Raw genomic sequence first — 14,750 nt, 5'->3', positions numbered from 1 at the left:
AACATGACTTGGGGGGCGCCTGGGTGGCTCAGTCGTTATGCGCCTGCCTTCGGCTCAGGTCATGATCCCAGGGTCCTGGGATCGAGCCCCACATCGGGCTCCCTACTCAGCGGGAAGTCTGCTTCTCCCTCTCCCGCTCCCCCTGCTTGTGTTCCCTCTCTCACTGTATCTCTCTCTCTCTGTCAAATAAATAAAATCTTAAAAATAAATAAATAAATAAACATGACTTGGTTAATCAGGGCTTGTCAATCATGTTGCAATGGCATCATATAGATGCTCCTTCAGCTACCTTATGAACTAGAAATGGACCCCAGCTGCACTATGAATGGAACAGCCTTTGTGGGATAACCCAAGATCCTAACCACCATTTATAATGTTATCTGTGTGGGAAAAGGAGTCCTCCATTCTAGATAAACCACAAATGAATTTTTGGAATGTGACTGGCTCACACCTGGCCTCTGAAAATATTGTAGTCATTTTCCTTCCGCTTGCACTGGATCATCTCATCCAGGAAGCAGCACCTTTTCTGTTTTAAAGACCTAGATAGACCCCCCAAAAATGCATTGTGGCAACTGGAGGAAGCTCACTTGCTGATGAGAATAACAATAAAATATGTATTTCTGTGTATTTTCACCTTTTTATCACATCCTAAGATTTTCAGAGCAAATAGCATGGATTTGGGCAAAGAGCAAATTATTTAGAGACAGGAGACCTAGGTTAAGGTCTGGCTTTACGATGTATTAGACATCTACTTGGCCAAGTCTCATAATCTGTGTAAGCCTCAGTTTCCCTAACAGTAAAGCAAGAGTAGTAACAACAGCAATAACCTGTTTATCAAATTTCAGGATTCCTCTGCAGGCAGGGCAGCAGGACAAGGTGTGAGCAGGGCTGGAGCTGCTGGGACAGGTGGGAACGAGGGTGGCTACAGAAATTCAAACAAGCGGGTAGGACATGGCAATGAAGGGAATTAAGCAGTGTCCAGACATGATGCAGGCAAAGATCAGGTTAGAAGGAGGAAGTAGTAGGATGTCCTCTGTCACGGTCAAAGCCTGGTGAGCAAAACTGAGTGTGTGGTATTCACCATCCCAGTATTTCATGGAGGTCTTTACCAAAAAGCCAGGTTAAATCTCTTGGGAAGAGAGCCCAGCATTCAAAATTATAGGACGATAGACTAGAAACCCAGAATGGGAATCCAAGGGAAGCCCAGTTCTATGAAATCAGGGGGGCAGGGGACACTCGGAAACAGGTGGCAAATATCAGGACACTCTAGAGTGGCTTAACCATGATTCAAGACAAATAGAGAATTCTAGGGGTCATCTCAGAGACCCCTTGCCCAGCAACCAAAGAACCTTGGCAGTGAAGCTCACACATTATCCGGGCAAGGTATAGATTATAAGAATGTACATTGAGTTGGCAGAGGAAAAAACGTCTTCCAGTAGAATTAAGGTTGATGTGTCAGGTAGCTGAGTCAGTTGAGGTTCTGTGTGCTCGGCTGGGCACTCGGTCCCAGAGCAGGTGAATCCATCTCACTGCCTTGTGGCCACAGGCCTCCTTTGCTCCTGGCAGTTACCCTGTAAATGCTGAGTGCCAGAGCACCATGGCGGGGCGGGGGCGGGGGGGGGGGCAGATTGGCACCACAGCAGATGCTCAACAAGTCAGATGAGTGCATGGACAGAGGATTGAATCCTAAATACAAGTTAAAAGTCCACGCATGACAAGTGGGGCCTCAGATGCCGCAGCTTTTTGTGCACAGAAGACCCTGTACTTTCCTCTCATGCAAAGGAATTTTAAGGACGGTGTCTCATCCTTCGTGATTAAGCCTGCAGTCATCCTTAGTCCTCTGCTCTTGGAACTTTGGAAAAGAGAAGGCAGCCCTCTGTCTGCATTTTAAAAGCTGTGTAGAAGAAGACAGACACTTCAAAGAATTCAATAAAAAATGAGAAGTCAATTGTCAACAAATTCAAGGTTCCTATTCGAGGCCAGTCAAAAGTAATAAATAAAAAAAAATTTTTTGTTAGGCAGAGAGAATTAATCACTTAGTTAATACCTTAATATCCATTTGAAGGTGACTGATTTATCAGTCCTGATATGTCCTTTGCAACATTTGAGGAGGAGTGTAACAGAGGATGGAATCCAAGGTGTCCCGATCTCAGCTTCCTGGCGATTATGTGAGGAATGTGGATGTCTGGGTGAGGTCGGCCCTTGAGCCCCGCAGGATCAAAACCTGTGCGGGAGCCTGCAGGAGCCCCATCTTGGGGAGAGGCATGGGGACCTGTGCTTCCCCAGCAAAGGGACCTTTGCATTTCCTAATTAGGTTATATTCAGCGTTCAGAGGCTGGTGATGGATGAGATACTGAAGTGTAATCACAACTGATATTATTCATGTCCCAGGAATGTGCCCCCGAGCCTGCTCTGCTAGCTCCAGCAGAAGACAATGCTATCGTTGACAAATAGCCTTTTTACATTTCAGATTCTGGTTTGGATTTATTCCTCTGTTTGGTCACAATTGCGGAACAGGTATCTAGAGAAGACACATAAACAGGCTGTAAGTTCCATTTCCAGGTTGTTGGAGGCTCATTAAGTCCTATAAAGACTGGCAGAGCCTGCCTTTCAGAATGGCCAGAAATGGGGCCAGCTAGGGCCGCCTCTGCCTCAGCCCTGCGATGCTTGGTTGCCTAGAGGCGCCAGGAACCACAGAAAGGGTAATTAACTTAATCCATAGGTGTTGTGCCAGGCATTGTGCTAAATAAAAGATGAAAATAAACTGCCTATTCTGAAATGGTTAGAGCAATCAAGTAGAGAAGCCACACCAAAACAAACATGCTGGTAACTGCAGTCGTCCCCCCTAATCTGTGGTTTCTCTTTCTGGTTTTAGATACCCTCGGTTAACCGCACGTTGGATGCAGATGACCCTCCTTCTGACATATGGTCCGAAGGTCAGTAGTAGCCTAAAGCTCCGTCACAGACCCCTACGCCAGTCCCCGCACTTCATCCCATCACGTGGGCATTTTATCACCTCACGTCATCACAAGAAGAAGGTGACTATAGTATAATAAGATATTTTGAGAGAGACCATGTTCGCACAAATTTTATTATAGTATATTGTTGTAACTGTTCTATTTTGAGTTATTGTTGTTAATCTCTTACTGCGCCTAATTTGTAAATTAAGTTTTATCATAGGCATGTATGGTTAGGAAAAAACAGTATCCACTGGGGGTCTTGGAACGTATACCCCACTGATAAGGGGATGCCTGCTGTGATGCTCGTCAGAGGCATCTCAGTACTATAAGGGAGGGATAAAACCTGAATGAGTCACTGGAGCAGGGGAGGGCTGCATTAAGTAGTCAGTATTAATTCTAACTAAAGGGGGGAAGGCTACCTCCAAAAGAGGAGTTTCGAAGAATGAGTACGAGTATATGGGCAGGGGAGGAATATTTCAGGAGGTAAGAAATGAGACAGAGCCATGGGCAAGGTGCTATAGTAACCCAGAGGAGGGACAACAGTCCAGACAACAGGACTCGAGAGCATTTGACAGAGGAAGTGAGCCTTGAAGATGCTGGAAGTGATAGTCAGATGGAGGGCAGAGGTGAGGGCATTCCAGACAGAAGAAACCGCCCTGCCCAGAGAAGGGAAGGAACACAGCAGTTCTGAATACCAGTCAGTCATTATGTTTGGAACCCGGGAATGGTTTAGAAGACGGGGTTGGAGAAGAAGGCAAGGACCAGGGCATGACACAAGGTTTTTTTTAGCCATCTAAGTATTTAGCCATTTTGTATTTTATCCTTATGGCTCTGAGAAGCCTCATGAGGTGGTCCAATCTATCTGACCTGGTGACTAACTGGATCTGGAGAGAGGGTACGGATGAAAGCTCCAAGTGAGACATGATGAGGGCTTCACCCAGAAGTATAACTGAGAAACAAATAGTCTTAGGTGATCCCACAGGTTTTAGTAGGCAGGAGGAAAAAAATGGAATAATTCTATCTTTTCGGTAATAATATTTTCCAGTGCTCACTGTCTACCTTGTTTCATTATTTATGCAAGTGTTATCTCCTCTATTGGATTATCTGTCCCTTGAGGGAAGATCAGAGAGATTCATGTCTAATTCGACTTTGTGCTATTCACACTTTCTGGTACTGACCTCACACATATTGTTCTCTAAATATGTGTTGAATGAACAGAAAACCCAGAATTTGTGTCTGGTAACGGCGGGGGAGAGAGATGGTGCAGGGTTAGTACTTAAACAAGAGAAAATCCTTCAACTACTTGCTGTGCGGAGAGATTAATTTCCCTGCCATTCTGCCCTTTTTTCAGACAGACCCTTATGGCCACCAGAGACCTTCAAAGACTTCAGAGGGTCCCTGCTGCCCATCTTCTTAGACATGATGGGCACTAGAGTCTATATAATTTCTAGAAGATTCCAAGGACTGGCAGACATACCCTTGCCAGTGCAAGGCAAAAGTGAGCAGGAGTTTCTTGTCAAAATTTCAAGATACCCACTCACCTATTTACTGATACCTAAGGATTATGGTCGCCAGGATTCTCTCAAGACATCCATTTCTAAGCCGTGTTCCAAAGCCAGCAGTATTTTGTATACTGAAGGTATATAGTGATATAGAGTCTAGATGAATGTAAAGTTTACTTTTATATTTTAATTTCAGAAATGCAGATCAATAGTGCAATGATCAACTTCTCAACAATACCAAAAAAATACAGAGTTTTATACTTTTTTTACACATATAAACTCCTGTTTTTGCTGGTTTATTTGTTTCCTTCCAATTTTCTAAAAGAAGTATTTTCAGCTCCTTATAATGAGTTAATATTTATTCATTTTATTACTAAATTTCTAAGCTCTAAATTAAAGAACAATGAGTTAAAGGTGGAAACCAACTTTAAGCAAAATGATTAAGCCCAGATCCTCTTCCTAGAACTTTTTTAAAAATAAATCTTTTAATTTTAAAATAGTTCTAGACTTACAAAGAAATTGCAAAGATCATACAGAGTTCCCATACACCATTTCCCTGTTAATGTCTTACATGAATATGGGACATTTGTGACAGTTAATGAACCAATACTGGTACATTATTTTTAACTCAAGTCTGAATAAAATACCTTATTCAGATTTCTTCACTTTTTACCTAACATCCTTTTTCTATTCTAGGATGCCATCCAGCACAACACATTGCATGTAGATGTCACGTCTCCTTAGGCTCTTTTTACAGTTTCTAAGTCTTTCCTTGGATTTGACCTTGCCATTTTTGAGAAATACTGGTCATGTATTTTGTAGAATATCCCTCAATCAGCAGTTGTCTGATGTTTTTCTCATTATTTGACTCTGGCTATGGGTTTTGGGGAGGAAGACCACAGAGGTAAAGTACTGTTTTCATCATGTCATATCAAGGCTGCATACTATCAACAGGAGTCCATGACTGTTGATTTTGACCTTGATCTCCTGGCTGAGGTGGTGTTTGTCGGGTTTCTCCATTGTAAAGCTACTTTCCCCCAACCCTTGTATATTGTATTCTTTGAAAGGAAGTCACTATGTGCAGTCCACAATTAAGGAGTGAAGAGTTGTGCTCTACCTCATTGACAGAAAAATATTTATATAAATTATTTGGAATTCTGCAGGGGAGATCAGTCTATTGTACACCATTTATTTATTTATTCAATCATTTATTTATACCAGAATGGATTTATGGATATATTTTTTTTTTACCCTTTGGGTTAAAACCCAATACTACTTTATTTTGTTGCTCAAAGTGTTCCAGCTTTGGCCATTGAGAGCTCTTTCAGTTGGTTCCTGGGTCCCTGTGATCTTTTGCCTATTTCCTTCCTGGAACTACTAGACGCTCTGGGCTTATCTTGCATATTTCCTGCTCCTGTCCTAGAATCAGGCATGTCTCCAAGGAGCCCTGGTTCTTTTATTGGAGAATGGTGTTAGAGATTATGATCTGGGTGTGCTGGATGCTGCTGTGGGGTCATTGCTTTTAGGTCCTCCTGGCTGCAGAAAGAATGTGTGTGTGTGTGTGTGTGTGTAACACATGTATATACACATATACCCATGAATATTTCTCTGTATCTCTATTAAGCTAAATATGGGTCATACTGATGTCTCCCACTGTAACCCAGTACCACATGGATCATTCTAACCTTCTTCCCTTGCTCGTCTGCATCCTCTCCTTTACAACAAGAAATCTGGCTCCCACCATCAGCTATCCATGGACTAATTGCTCAGTCCCAGTGTATTGTATTTACATCATTGTTAACCCATAACCTCAGTAGAACATAATTTTATAAACTAGAGTGCTTATGTACAATTCCTTTTGCCTTTTTTTTACAAACTCCATTTATTTCCAAAGTGACTTCGGTCAGCACTTTCCCCCACCCGCTCTTCAGTGATGGTTTAGGCATTTATAACACAGTTACATTCTTTTGTCATATTTTGCATTTCATCCTGGGATCCTATAACCTCCTAAAGGATTTTTAAATTTGCATAATTAAGTTTCACCCTGTGTGCTGAAAAGTGTTGACAAGAATAAAAAGGCATGCTTAATACACCCCATCTTGCAGAGTCTTTATTGTTGGGTCTATTTTCACTGGCGCTGCCTGAGACTCCCTCCCCGCTGACCTCCCTGGTTTCTGAGGGCTGAGCAGTATAAGCCTCTCCGGATGCTTGGGGCAAACTTTCCCTCTTCAGGTCCTAGTAAGATGAGGTTGTTTCTGGCATTGACGACCCGTGCACACCTGCTTTGTACTTCATGTTTTGCAAGGCATGTCAAGTGCACCTGTTGTGTGGTTCCAGTGGACCCTGGAGGTGGGGGTTTCCTCTCTCCCTCTCACTGCCATTTAACATTTCTCAAATCTTTCCACTTGCCTGAGAATCTAAACAGATTTCCCTTATCCATCTATTCTCTTCTATGTTCGTTCTTCTTTCCCAGCTTTTTGTGCTAGTGTTTCTCCTCAGCCACTCCTGATGCTTCACTCACTCAACACACACTTGTTGCACACAGACTCTGTGACAAGGATTGTGCCAGGTCCCGGGGACACAGAGACAATCGTCTTACCTGGTAGGAACTACAGATCTGAATATATTGTTTGAGATCTAAGAATGTGCTAGTCACATTCATAAGAACTATTTCACTTAATCTTCATACCCACTCTCAAGATGTGTTCTAGGATAACCTCCCCACCCACCCACCATTCTTACAGATAAAGAACGAAGGCTTCGAGAGCATTAGCCTTGGCCCCGAGGTCCCACGGCTAGCTAAGGGACAGCTGGGGTCTGCACCCAGGAGTCTGACTCCAGAGCACACGCTTTTCGCCTTGATGCCCTCCCAGAGACATAATTCAGAGCACTTTCCCATTCTAACCCGTGCAGGGATGAGTGTCTTTTTTTTTCCCCCCAAAAAGAAGCAAGGTTATTTAGAAACAAGCAAGCAAGCAAACAAAGAAACAAAATCCTTTCTAGACTAGGAGGCTCCGCCACTGACTGGATGACCTTGAGAAAATCACTAACTTTTTCTCGGCTTCCGTTTCCTCTGCTGTACAATGGCAGGGCAGGACGGGTTAAGGTCCCATTAAGCTCTGATGTTCTTTTAACCAACCAGACACATCTGCAGCACCCTTTTGGAGAACCGTTTGCTTGGAGGTGGAGACAATTGGGAGAAGCAGAGCCTTTCCTGCTCACCTGTGACAGGAAATACCTCAAAATCTTCTTAGGTGGCGTTTCTGTCAAAACGTGTCTTTCAGTGTTACAGACTCAGTGTATTGAAACCAGTGTGCTCACATCAGGGGTAAAACAGAAGCAAGGCAACGCATTTGTCCACACCCAGAGAATGTGCGGCACCAGGATGAACCCTAATATAAACTATGAGCTTTGGGTGGTAATGATGAGACAGTGCAGGCTCGTTTGTGACAAATGGAGCACACTCTGATGAGGGCTGTATGTGTGTGGAGGCAGAGTAGATGGAAACTCCGTACTTTTGCTCAGTTTTGCCGCGCCGCTGAGGCTTCTCTAGAAAATAAAGGAAATAACGGATACGTGTTTTTTGTTTTTTTTTTTTAAGATTTTATTTATTTATTTGAGACAGAGAATGAGAGAGACAGAGAGCACATGAGAGGGGGGGAGGGTCAGAGGGAGAAGCAGGCTCCCTGCCGAGCAGGGAGCCCGATGCGGGACTCGATCCTGGGACTCCAGGATCATGACCTGAGTGGAAGGCAACTGCTTAACCAACTGAGCCACCCAGGCGCCCAGATACATGTTTTAATTGAATTGAATCTTCTGCGCAACCCTTACAATTTGTAAATCTGAGTTTGAGTTCCATCTTTGGGTTTTCCATAAACTCTGCTTTCTTTTACAACGAACTAGGTCATTCGCCTGACAAGGAATAATAAAGCAATTAAGGAAGAGAATGGTGTCTCTGACTTGGTCATTCCTGCATGTTAATCCTAATCTTTAGGTATTTCAGGACAGCATGAAGCTCGGAGTAGGCAGCTTACCTTCCAAGCAATGTTAACTATACTCCAAGGTGGTATAAAACTTTGATCAGCCAGAATGCTGTGCTAAAGGATTAGGATTCTAGTTCATTGGTTCTATGGCTCTTGAAAGGATCCTCCCTCCCAAGCCTGCCCTCCTTGGAAGAAAGCACAGCACCCTCTAAGGATGGCAGGTCATTGTTACAGTGACCTGGGCATGTACTTCTGGGGTGTATTGCTAAAAGAAAAAAACGTTAGAATCCACTCACTGTCAGTGCTACCGCTGGTAAAGAACAAATATCCAGAAGAGCTGTGGCTCTAAGCTGACAAAGAGACAACAGAAAGCCCCTTATAGTGGGTTAGAAAGAAGGATGATAAGGAATGAGGAAGAGAAAATCAGAGGAGGCCCAAGATAAACCTCAGATCCTTCCCCACCATGAAACTCACAAATCAAGTGTTGGATCCTCACTGCCATCCTCTGTGGAGGCCATTTCTGGGATCGTAAAGATCTCTGCCGTACAGGGGCACCCGGGCCACATGCCCCAGCCCAACACAAGGGAAAGTCCAATGACCACCCTGTCCTAATGCCTGTTTCAAATGCTGCCTCCTCCATCAGGTCATCCTCATCACCCTAACCGGAAGCAATCTCTGCACTTACTGATCATCTTGCCATGGTTTCAACTGTGTTTCCTGGAGCCCACAAGAGTCAGGAAGGAATTTCAAGAAACTCCTTGATGAGAGCAGAGAAGGCCCAGAGAAGAAGGGTTCCAGAACAGCTGTACTTTCACCTGTCAGAAACGTCGGGGTCCTGCTTACAATTCCGTTTAAAAAAGGAAAAACTTTGTAACCACAAATGTATAATGAAATATCAATATTACTCGGCCATCCATCCCCAATAACCCAGAGGTCTCAGTTGAGATACACATTGGCCTATTGTCAGATAACATATCAGAGTACGTGTCCTCATTTGGCACTTGGAAAATAACATGGAGTTGATGACATTTCTCATATCTTGTCTGTATTATAGTTACGTGTACACTTGTTTTATCCTCTCTATAAATTTTAAACTGCTTACGTGTAGAAAGTGTATTCATCTTTGCATCCTTTAGAGTACCTGTCCCAGTGCCTTACGCTCTGGTGTTCAACAAATATAAGCTGAATGACAATAAGAATATCAGATCATATTCACTAGCAAGCAGATTTATGGAATGAATGTGCTAAATTCTTATCTTTGCCTTTTAGACAAACACACAGTCAGAAGCAACTTGGAGATAGAATTTTACAAACCCAAAAGGAAGTCTTAGGCCACTGTAGGAACAGATGTTAATACTGTGCCACAAAGGAGACCCCTGCCTTTGGGGTATTCGTTTGTGTAAATCTCACTGTTTCTGGGCTAAGATGCAAAGCATGGTGTCACCAAGAGTTAACTCTTACGTGCGTGCCTAATTTGCCTAACGTGGCCTTCTGCTGAGAAAAGTGACCTGACCACAGTCAGGGCCACCTAGATGTCCCCGGAGGACTATGATGAATGCCTTTGGAATACAGTTTCCACATTAGTCAAGCAGGTTTGGAAAGATGAGAGAAATATAGGTCAGCCTGAGAGGAGTGCCAGCATGATTGGCCCGATTCCTTGGCACGGAGTGGTGCCTAATAAATATGAGTTGAATGTGTGAAATGGCCCCCCTCCCCTCCTGCTCCAACCTGTTCAGTCAGGAGTCAGGCAACTCAAAGCACTGCCAAGGCCAACGCCTGCCTATCTCTTATCTTTCTTGAGGAAAATACCAAATACCTCAACCATTGTTTCTAGAGAGTTGATGACACAGACTAAGGAGAGCATCCCCTGAGGAGGAGGGAGAGGTATCCTGGGGAGTCTGGTACACCCCTCAGCAGGGTGGGCTGTACCACAAGGCCTTGGCCCAGAGCCCACGTGACCTCAGGGACCTCAGAGTGGAAGACTATTGTCAGATTTGGTTTTCGAACAGCCCTGTGGAACATTCTCTGGGAAGTAAATGGAAGGACAGTCCCAGGTGTTCTTCCCCCACTGCACATTTCCTGGTTTGCTTTGTGAGAGTCCAGATTCGGGGACCTATAGTAAACCCCTCAGAAGATGGTCTGTCCGTTGTGCGCAGGGACTTCTAACACTGGGTAATGCAAGACAGGCAGAGACAGTGAGGACATTGTGTACCTGTCAGGCAGGAGTATGTTTTGTTCATGGGTTGGGGAGGGGTACATGGGTACATGTGGTGCCATGTATGTGTATGAATCACTTGGGGAGTAGGAGAAATGGGGGAGTATCATTGTGGACTTCTCTCTTCCCTGTATGCTTTCATCTTGTTTCTCACTAACCCAGAACATTAACTGAAATGATCAATCGCATTTCCTGCTCATAATCACTGAAATAGGTCTGTAATGTGCATTTGGGCAGGTAGAAATTGGATGAACAAAGAAACTCTGCCAATACAATAGTCGGGACTCGCTGGCAGGTATACAAATGAGGACACTGCAGAGAAAGAATTAGTAGGGATTGAAATCTTTATACATCAAGTTATCACTATCTGCATGACCTTGAATGAATCACAGACCTTCCTCTAATTCATTCAGGCAAATATTGTTTTATCCAACAAATATTCACTGTGTGTCATGTATCTACACTAAGTACTGAGGAATCATTCTTTCATTCAACAAATATGGAGTAAGTCTCTACTCTGTGCCAAGCACTCATTGGGTTGTTGGGATGCAGCAGTGAATAAAATAGGCAAACTTTCTGCCCTCATGGAGCTGACAATGGAGTGGTGCAGGGTGGAGGAGATAATCAACAAAGAAATATACAGTATGTTGGGTGTGGGGTGGAGGAGATAACCCACAAAGAAATATACAGTATGTTGAGTGATAAGTGCCATGAAGAATAAAGGCGGTAAAGAGATAAAAAGGACCATGGGTGACATTTGATACAGAATGTCTGGGAAGGCCTCTGGGGAGCTACCATTTATGTGGACACCTGAAAAAAGCTAAGGAGGGAGGCATACATGTATCTGGAGAAAGAGAACATCCCAAAGAGTACAATAGGAATGGCTTATTAAACACACAAGCCTTTTAAATTGCCTCAAGTCCCTTCTGGGACCAGGCAAAGTGTCAAACAACAACAAGGGCCTTACCAAAACCACCTGAGAGGAGGAAGAAAGCAGATGAATGTAAAGGGTTTCGTAAAGCAAAGAAGGCTATAGAAATGTAAGGTAAGGCTATTTATTAGCCACTGGTTTCCAGGCAGCAAGCGAATATGCATCTATATTTGAAGGCCTATCCACAAAGAAAATTGGTGTTGTCTGAGTTAAAAAACTAATTCAAATGCCAAGAGAGTCCTAGGATTTGGCAGAGTCTGTGAATGACTGTCTAACCTGCCCAGAGCTACACGCTAGGCCTGCTGTCTGCATGCTGATGTAGTCTCCCCGTTTGCCATTTCCTGCTGCATTTGATTAGGCGAAAGAGATGTGACCTGAAGTTCTTTATCTACAAGGAAATGAAATCACTGGCTGGCAAATGCCTTAGCTTTCGCCAATTGTTCACCCAAATTCATTAGCATTGGTTAGCTTTATTTCCAGGACTGGTGACATTCTAATTGGGGAGCAAGGAGAGGAATCCTCCAGCTACAAGGACATTCTCGTTCAAAATGTTCTAACCTTCCAGCTTCTCTTACGATTTACCTTAAATCTAACTTAGGGGGATAATCGAGAACATACACACACAGATTCAGTCTGAATGTGGCATTTTGGAGGCAAACCCCAGCTGAGTACACAAGAGTATGTTTCAGCTTTGCTAGAAGAGAAATAGTTATGCATTATACATGGACTATAAAGACGTTTTATGTAAGCCTGACTTTTCAATGTTTGATTTTTAGAACTTAAAATGTTCCATGTGTTTAGTATTTCTTGTTCAGCTACGCTAAAGAAAAGTGGTCAAAAATTCTGTCTCCGCATATGTGTGGCATATTTCAGGAATGTTTAATGTATTATTATTTCTGGAGCTATGGGGTTTGTGAACACGGCTTTTACATCCATTACTGGTTGTAGCCAAGAGGTCGTTTATTCAATACATATTCACTGAGTACCTACTGCGTGCCAGGTCCCATTTTAGGTGTGAAAGATACAAGAACCAAGTCCACACATCAGAGGAAACAGGCCATAAATGAATCTATAAGTAAATATAATGTAATATCAGGTAATGAAGAAATAATTCTTGCTTTAAGCCCAGGACGGGAATGTGGGTGGGGCCATTATTTTAGAGAAAAAGCCTCTCCCCTGAAGTCTCATTTGAATAAAGACATTAATGGTTCGTTTGGTTATCTGGGGAAGAAGTGTCCAGAGCAGATGGAGTGCCCCAGGCACCACTGGACTTCCTGGAAAAGCCTGAAGGCCATGTGGAGTGAATGAGAGGGATGGCTTGTAATCGGAAATGAGGTCTTAGAGAAAACCATATGTCCTAGGGTTCCTGGTGTCCCCGAAGTGAAAGGGCCACCGAGCCCAGTTTCATATTCTGGAGCTTCAAATGATGATAATCAATTACAAGGCGAGCCCGCTACCAAACTGCAATCTCCTCATTAAGTTTCACCTTACTGAATGTAAAAATGGATGTTGGGTGTTTTATCTCCTGGGCCCACTTATCTCTGCATTTCTCCTGCCTGAAATGCCCTTCTTGACTCCTCTCCCTATTTAATTTCTCCCCTATTCCAAAGCATAATTTAAGCTCTGCCTCCTGGAAGGATGCGCCCCTTCCTGGGGATGCTGGGGCTGACAGTGAGAGTGGTTTTTCTGGTTCTGCAACTGGAGACTTTTACTGGGGACTTCCTCACCACCCATAGACTGGCGTTCAGGGCAGCTCAGAAGTTGAAGGCATAAGCGTTGGTGGGTAGTTCTCTGTGTGTGTTTCTCTGACAAGGGTATTCCTAAGTCCCATGAGATTTTAAATGAATCTCTGATTTAAAAAGATGGAGAACCACCACTCTTGCCCAGTGCTTCTCAAACATCAGATGTGCACATGAACCATCGACGTTTCATTAAGATGAAGGCTGCCATTCAGTAGCCCTGGCGTGAGGCTTGGTGCTGCTGGTCCCACGGTCCCACGGCCACACTGGGTGGCAAAAAGCTAGAATAATTCTAGCCAGCACTTGCTTGCATACACTGGCATGTTGCTCTGCCCCGTAAGCAGACTGCAGGTTTCTGGACAGCAAGAGGACCACTCACACTTCTTGGCTCTTGTCCCACAATTGGGACTAATAGAAAAAGACCCACCATCGGGCCTGCCAGATGCCTAACTCTACAGACATGAGTGCATTAACTGAGCCTGATTAGAACATCTCCTCTATGCCCACTTTTTTAGTCTCACTTAGGCTTCTAAGGTTACCCCCAAGTGTTCAAGGCTAAACTTTTCCGTAATTCAGAGCTGAATCTCAGAACCCCTAAACTCTTCCTCAGGCAAGTCTTTTCTCTCCCCATAAATGAAATAAAAATCCACCAAGCCTAAAAGCCTTCAGAGTTAGTACATGAAATGTACTCATTTGGAAGGATAATTCACTGTCTCCATGAGGGCGCTCACCCTCACTGAGGATGTTCAGTAGCAAAAAGATGGCCAGTACAAACAGATAATGTGGAACATCAAAGAGACCCGGATACATCAAATCAGCACCACCAGCCCTAGAACGGGCAGGTTTGGGATAAACTGTCTTGAGCCCAGAAGTGAAGTCTTACAAAGGGCAGAGACGGAAAGTTTCTAGAAGGTGAGGAATGGGGTAGAAAAGTGAAAATGGGGTTTTGGAATGAAATAGCTACTCCAAACAACCTGCCACTCTATATTTGCGCAAGCTGTAAAAGTTACTTAATGTGGAAAAAAAAAAGTGTTTTTAACAGCAGCTAACTATAGAGCAAATGAAAAAAAATTTACACGTAAGACATATGTGTAAAGAATGTCTGTGTGCAAAAGGAATTTTTCATGTGGTATTTAATAAATATATACACATATTATTTGTACTTATAAAAATACCACATGCAATGAAAGCTATGCATAAATATTTATAAAAATCCCTTTATCTAAGTAGGCCAGTAACATTTAATATTTTTCAATAAATCCATACATAAAATATATACATTCGTGCCAAATGGAACATATATTTTGAAATATGAACCCCAAGTAAAACTGAGGAATCTGGAGTAAAATCCAGGTATCTGCCAAAGGAAACTTCGGAGCCGTTGTCATTTGAAGAAAAGAAACAATGCTGGGTCTCTTAT

This window comes from Mirounga angustirostris, unplaced genomic scaffold (assembly GCF_029215605.1).
Source record: "Mirounga angustirostris isolate CCGP_5_RB_7025 unplaced genomic scaffold, mMirAng1.0.hap1 SCAF_10, whole genome shotgun sequence".
In the NCBI taxonomy this organism is placed as follows: domain Eukaryota; kingdom Metazoa; phylum Chordata; class Mammalia; order Carnivora; family Phocidae; genus Mirounga; species Mirounga angustirostris.
The sequence above is the reverse complement of the archived record's forward strand: the minus strand, read 5'-3'. Positions refer to the sequence as shown.